The 6,989-nt window shown below is 49.6% G+C and overlaps 1 protein-coding gene across 4 annotated transcripts in view; it reads right to left on the bottom strand.

Moving 5' to 3' along the window:
* The window catches only part of Fndc3b (fibronectin type III domain containing 3B), a 312,865-nt gene that overhangs the window by 90,354 nt on the left and 215,522 nt on the right, over positions 1 to 6,989 (bottom strand). The gene's annotated exons all lie outside the window — the stretch shown is intronic.

Here is a 6,989-nt window from a genome sequence, read left to right on the forward strand (position 1 = left end):
TATCCAGTTATTTATTATAGCTTCTGCTTAAGACTTCACGAAGGACCTGGGAGAGCAAGAGCTCTGACTCTCCACTCAACACTGCGGGTCTGCTCTAGCTCCATGTTCTCCTTGGGCACCTCTGGATGCTCCCAGCTGCCACAGCACTGGTCTGCTCAGCCTTGGCTTCCTCCCCTGCCTGGTCTCAGCTGCCGAGGAGGCTCTCTAAGTTGTCTCTCCAAATAACAATCTGCACTCCCGACCTGGTGCATAAGCCTTAATCCGTTAATGCAAATCTAACAATGAAGTTTTTCAAGCTAATTTTCTAAAGACTGTTTATTGTAGCCTGGTTCCTGGTCTGGATAACTCGGAGTAAGACTCAAAGACAGAAGCCAAAGCTCAGTGTTCACGAAGACCTTCTAGTCGACGACGTCAGCTCTAGGCAGGGATGTGTAAGGGATACAGATAGTCACTCAGTGCCTGTTACTATCTCCTATTTCTGCCACTCTCTTATCAATACAGACTATGAAAACCCATACACTCAAAATACTTTAGAAGCACAGAGATAAATGTGGAGTATCCTTTCTACTCTTGTTACTTATTCTAATATTTACAGGTTAATAAATAATATATAATATATAATTTCTGTTCTATACAGACGTCACACCATGGCACATTTAGCCAGACTCCTATTCATCCTTCAAGACCCCAGGTGGACCTCACCTCACTGCTGAGTAGCCTCAAAGTGCCACATTCACCACGGTGCTTTTGTGCTCTGTGGAACCTAGTGGGAACTGCTGCCACTGCTAACCCCACCCCTGTCCTTTGTCAAGCTCTCCTGACAGACTGTGGCACTTCCTGAGGGCACAGACTAAGTCAGAGTCAATGGTGATCAGTGGCTGTGGAATAAATGTTTGTTGAATAAAAACTGAATCAGAGGGAATATAGCATATCAGTTTCTGATAGAGGCCGCAGGAAAAGCAAAAGCCCATTGATAGATAGGACCGAAATAAAACGACTCGTTAGGAAAGACTATCCAGAGAACCAATCTCTAGCCTTCCAGCTGCGGCTGCAGACTGCCAACCCCCTCCTGTTGTGCCTTCCACTGACTGAACTACACCACCTAATGGGCAAGAATGTGGGACCAAGAACCACGCTTGGTGTGTGACCAGCTGCCTTGTGCCTCTGCTCCCACAATATCCCACCTTGATGGACCAAAGTACTTCAAGCCATTGACACAATCAACCCTTCCTCCCCGTGTGGCTTCTGTAGGTATCTGTTCACAGCAGCAAGACAAGCAGCTCATACAAGGAGCGTTGGTGTTCCCACAGTGAGTAGGGAGGTACACGGGGCACCAGGGACCGACCAGGGACAGTCCGTAGACTCTCTTCCCGGGTGTGCTTGTCATGTCTTGGTCGCTTCACCTCTGGGTATTAATCCCTTTGTCTGTTTCTCTGATTAGCTTTTCAGACAGTTTCCCATGCAGACCAGGGTATATGCTGAATTCTTCTTTATACCTACAGGTATAATCTTGAGCTACTGAGCATTTTTTCTGAGTTTAATTTCACAGGTGCTGCTTTGTTATGAAGGGTTCCATTTCTGTTAAGAAAGACAGGCTGCCCACACCTGGGAGACATCTGCCAGGGTGATAAATAGCTGCCTTGCCCCATTCTGGGAACCAAGTGGATAGTGACACTGATTCCATGACTGGCGTGTGAACTAGCACGTCTCAGAATAGCCCAGTGAAAGCCTGGGCTCCAGATAGATACCAAGCATGCATTCAGAAACTCACGCCCTTCAAACTTTACTTTTTCTCGAAACTGCTACAAACACAATCCTCCACGAAGATTTAATTATTTAAATAGGCAGAGAAGTGTTATGCTAGATGCACCAGCTAAATTAGTGCTTACTCCCCCCACCTAGACTGTGAGCCAGCCTTGAGGAGATGTGGGCACCTATGGAAACACAATCTTGCCAAGGGCCTTTTCAACACAAATGCACGCTGGGAACTCAGCTTTGGTTCACAAGGACAGGCATCCTGTGAATTCCTCCCTTAAGCTCCCTCAGCAGCTGGCCTCCGGCTTCTGTTCTTTAGCCACAGCACCCTGTGGGAGAGAGTGTTCAGCCTCCCTTTTTGGACTTGGAGTCATTCCCACCTCAAGGTAGACTCCAGGAAACTATAGTATGTCTTTGAGGACAATTCTCCCAGGGGTCAATCCTCAGCCTCAGATCTATTTACTTCAGGTGGGTCAGAGGTGAGTTGGTGAGGTGAGATCTCTGGGTTCAAGCCCTGCTCTAGGTGACAGCACGTGCATATGTGACTGTCACAGAGATCTCTGGGTTCAAGCCCTGCTCAAGGTGACAGCACGTGCGTATGTGACTGTCACATTGCAACCTCTTACTCTGGGCCCAAACTCTCTCACCAGGGCTGGTCACTGACACCTAGGAAGTGGTCATCTGTTCACTACGGTGATCTCCATGGCTACAGACACATTCACTCAAAGGATAACTGCTTCACGGATGTGCGAGAGGTCTGCTGCCGCCACTCCAAGTGGGCATGTTTGGGATCAGGGATAGGTGTGATTTGCAGGTCTGGATAAATAGACAGGGTGCAGCCTGACTTCAGTAGCACTGAAGGGTCTCTGGAACTTATATGAGCTAAATCTGCATAGAAATTAGTTAACTGGTTAAAAAATACCCTGGGGACTTAAAAAACTACTAACTACTTCTAAATGGCCACACGTCAGTTAGAACTCAGTCTTTCCTATGTGTTTAAAAGTACAGATTCCAACTTGAGAGCAGTTGTGTGTGTGTACAGTAAAATATATTAACTTGTAGCAATTCTCATACCTTTCTCTTTGCCCCTTCTGACCACTATTCGAACTAGCCTGTAAAATTCTTTCTCTTTTTTTATTCTCAGAATTTGGCTATGTGGGATAACCACCAATCTGGTGAAGGAATATGCTAAGGAAATAGTCCCACAGAAAATGGTAAATTTGAAAGCAGTCTTCACGATGAATAACCACAAAGAAAAACACAGGAGAGGAAAGGGTTAAAGATGTACATTCCAATTGACAGCTTCAGGCTCCTCTGCTTCTCCAGCTCTTGATGTGGTGTGTCTGTTGCCAGACACTAGGCTGTGCATTTTTCAAGGAAGTGCCTCCTACAGGAACTCGCTCACTCGCTCACTCACTCGCGCGCCTCCTAGGTTTTGCTTCTGGCAGACAATCAATTGTTTCTTCAAACTAAACCCTGGTGGATGGAAATGATGCACAACTACAGCTCCAGGTTACCTGCCTTTACGTCAACAAGATAAGCAGCTCGCCAGGATGTGGGAGAGCTCCACTCTGGGGTGGGGGTGGGGGTCCAGCCAGAAGAATGGCTGTGAATTCCTAAACCAGAAGGCAACATTAAAGCTCCTGCCTAGAAATGAGCAATGGCCTTGTTGGCCAAGTCCCCAAGGAACCCAAGTGCAGAGTCCCAGGACAAAAATACCTGTGTTGCAATAGACAGACTTAACGAAACTGACCAAGTATTTGGACTTCTTTTAGGGAGCAGCAAGTGATTCATTCCATCTGGGGTACCCAAGGTTACAGAAAGATGACTGGGGTCTTCAAACCCCACATGACATTTATGCACGGGAACTATGAGGAAAAACCTCAAAGAAGAAAATCATTGTTTTTTCACTTAAAGTTGGTAGAAAATCTAGCTGAAGGGAAATAAAAGAAGAATTGCTCAACCTTCCTCTGTAGCTTGGATTCTTATCCTGGGGGGCAGCCTGTCACCCCCTCCCCCTCCCCCCTGGGGGGCAGCCGGTCACCCCCTCACCCCTGGGGGGCAGCCTGTCACCCCCTCCCCCTCATCCCCAGGGGGCAGCCTGTCACCACCTCATCCTCATCCCTGGGGGCAGCCTGTCACCCCCTCATCCCTGGGGGGCAGCCTGTCACCCCCTTACCCCGGGAGGCAGCCTGTCACCCCTTCATCCCTGGGGGGCAGCCTGTCACCCCCTCATCCCTGGGGGACAGCCTTTCACCCCCTCATCCCTGGGGGGCAGCCTGTCACCCCCTGACCCCTGGGGGCAGCCTGTCACCCCCTCACCCTCACCCCTGGGGGACAGCCTGTCACCTCCTCATCCCTGGGGGGCAGCCTGTCACCCCCTCATCCTCATCCCTGGGGGGCAGCCTGTCACCCCCTCATCCCTGGGGGGCAGCCTGTCACCCTCTTAACCCTGGGAGGCAGCCTGTCACCCCCTCCCCCTCCCCCTGGGGAGGCAGCCTGTCACTCCCTCCGCCTCATCCCCCGGGGGGGGCAGCCTGTCACCCCCTCACCCCTGGGGGGCGGCTTGTCACCCCCTTATCCCCGGGGGGGGCAGCCTGTCATTCTATCACCCCTGAACATGGTATGGAGCTGCCTCTTGCTTAACAGCATGCTACAAACTATAAGGGAAGCATCCTCTGAGCAGTTAACAAAGCAAGCGACTCTCTCCTCAGATCCCCGTGTGGCTTTTATTACACTAACATTCAAGATGACCACACCAAGGCTCCTCAATTTACACCAGGGAGGAGCAATCCTTGTCGATGGTCAGGGAGATACTTGATAGCCACACTGGGCACAGACCCAGAGGCTACTCCTTCCCAGCTGTTGCCTGACACTGTCACATCCTCTACCCCTGCCCTCCCCCACATGGGCCAGTCTGTAGGCATCTGTCCTACCCACCGGAGTCCAGATATATCTGTCAGACACTTATTCAGCAAACGTATGTCAAGGGTTCTATATGTCAAGGACAGTCATAGCTAGGTCTTGGGACAATCGTGTGTATGGACTTTAGAACGAAGACACAAAAGGCAAAGAATGAGCGAGGATTAAGGGAAGGATTGGGCTGGGAATAATGAATGGCTGGTACCAGGCAGAGGAGGGTGACCAGAATGCCTCCCTTCCCAGGCTTGGAATCAACCTGGGTCCACACAAGAGCAATAAGAACTCTTAACGGTCTAGCCACTCTCCAGTCCTCTACCTTATATTTCTGCAATGGGGTCACTCACTGAATCTACATCTTACGGCTTCAGCCACACTTGTTAGTCAGCAAGCTCCGGGAACCACTCGTCTCTGCCCTCTGTGCTTGGATTACAGGTGTGCTCCATCACTCCTGTCTTTCGTTTCTCATGTGGGTGCTGAGGTCCAAGCTTAGGTCCTCATGTCTACGGATCAAGCATTTACCCACCGAGTCACCTCCACCCCTTAGCCCTTTTCTGGTCTCTCCCTGCTCTTAACCACTAGCCCTCTAATCTGCTGCTGTGTCTACAATGGGAACTTTCATTTCTGCATGCAGTCTCCCACTCTGGTTCTTCATCCTCCTCTTTCCAGAACGCTTCGTCCACCAGACACTTCCAGCTGGGTGCTATCTCTATTTTTCTGGATGTTCTGCAAGTGAAACAGACTTAGTATGTCCAAGAATAGCTATCAATATGACAAGAACCTAAAATTAACTGACCCTGAAGGAAGTCCAGGCAACTGGAAGAGACCTTCAGAAACACCCTTGGATGTACTATGCTGTGGGCAATGGCAGGGATGCACACAGGCCATGGCGGCACTACAGGAGCTACTGTAGACCATGAAGAATACTCACCCAATGGCATGGGCAACAACTGGGAAGCTATCGAAAGGAATGCTCAGAAGCCGACAGCTCAGGTACCCATGACATTTGGTACTGAATGGGTATAATAATTTAATCAATTGATATTTGGAATGGGCCTAGTATCTAGCCTTCCTTGCCACACTGGACACCACCACCTAATTCTGACTCCTGTATCCTCCTCCCATGTGGACCATGTTGTCAAGGAGTACGAGAGTTTCTAACCCCCCTGTTGTGGATGGCCCTGGTGCTGTTTATATGTTGATGTTAATTCTCATTTCCCAGGAGGGGTTGTCCGGAATGAGGAATGAGTCCATGTACTCAGGTGACTTCCTGTGAACCTTCCAATCACTGGGTAAGTAGGCGGGACTTCGGGTTGGAGAGAGGAAGAGAAGAGGCAGGGGATAGGGGCTTTTGGATGAAGACGTCAGAAGGGTACAATGTAGCTACTGGTGACCCCCGGTTTAGATGGTGAATCCGCCAGGGTTCAGCGCCAGAAGATTTAGATTTAACATGGCTTACAAGATTAGGATTCTCGTTGTTGTTGTTGTACCCAGTGACTGAGTTATCACTGATTCTGACCTAAGTTTGTGTGGTGTTTTCCTTCATGCCGCAGCCCAGCTGGGTTCCAGAGAGACAGGTGGGGCAGCAGAGCGTGGGTTTGCAAGAAGTGCATCCCAAAAGGCCGTCAGAATTTTGAAGTGTGGGGTTGGTGTGGTAATGACCTGCCAGTGGGAACTTAGGGAGCTGGTTGGGGAGATTTCGGAGCTTCGCGTCAGAGTGGAGACAAGATGAGAACAAGCCGGCCAGGCACTGTTGGACATGGCTGACCAGCCTGCCGGGACTTGCCAGTGTAGTGTGAATTGTATTTTTTTTAAATATTTCCCAGCCCCATCTCTCTGGGTCCACTGTCTTGCTCCAACTCATCGGCCAACTTATACCAACCTGCAAATGCAGCCCCGATTACTTAACATGTTCTCCTAGAAACATCAATGTCCGCTTCCCTCTGCCAGAGTAAATTCAGAATGCTCACCTCTCCAGCAAGGTCCCTCACAAGTAGCCTACAATGTCCACCCTCCGACGCACCCGTACCTTTTGGTTTAGTCCAATTGTGAGCCTGAGATCTATTTGGAGTCTGCTGTTTAAAAGCCTCAGTCTTTGTAACACACAAAGAATCAAGATTTTTCAGTTCCACCAGAAAAACATTCCCCAAAGCTTTGGCTCTCGAATTTTAGACAAAAGGCTGAATCAACTTTCTGAATTTCAAAACACTTGGCAAATGGGATTGAACTTCACAACCCCACCATTCCTCTCTTCTCCTCCTCCTCTTCTCCTCCTTCTCCTCCTTCTCCTCCTCCTCCTCCTCCTCCTCCTCCTC

This window comes from Mastomys coucha, unplaced genomic scaffold, assembly GCF_008632895.1.
Source record: "Mastomys coucha isolate ucsf_1 unplaced genomic scaffold, UCSF_Mcou_1 pScaffold17, whole genome shotgun sequence".
Lineage (NCBI taxonomy): Eukaryota > Metazoa > Chordata > Mammalia > Rodentia > Muridae > Mastomys > Mastomys coucha.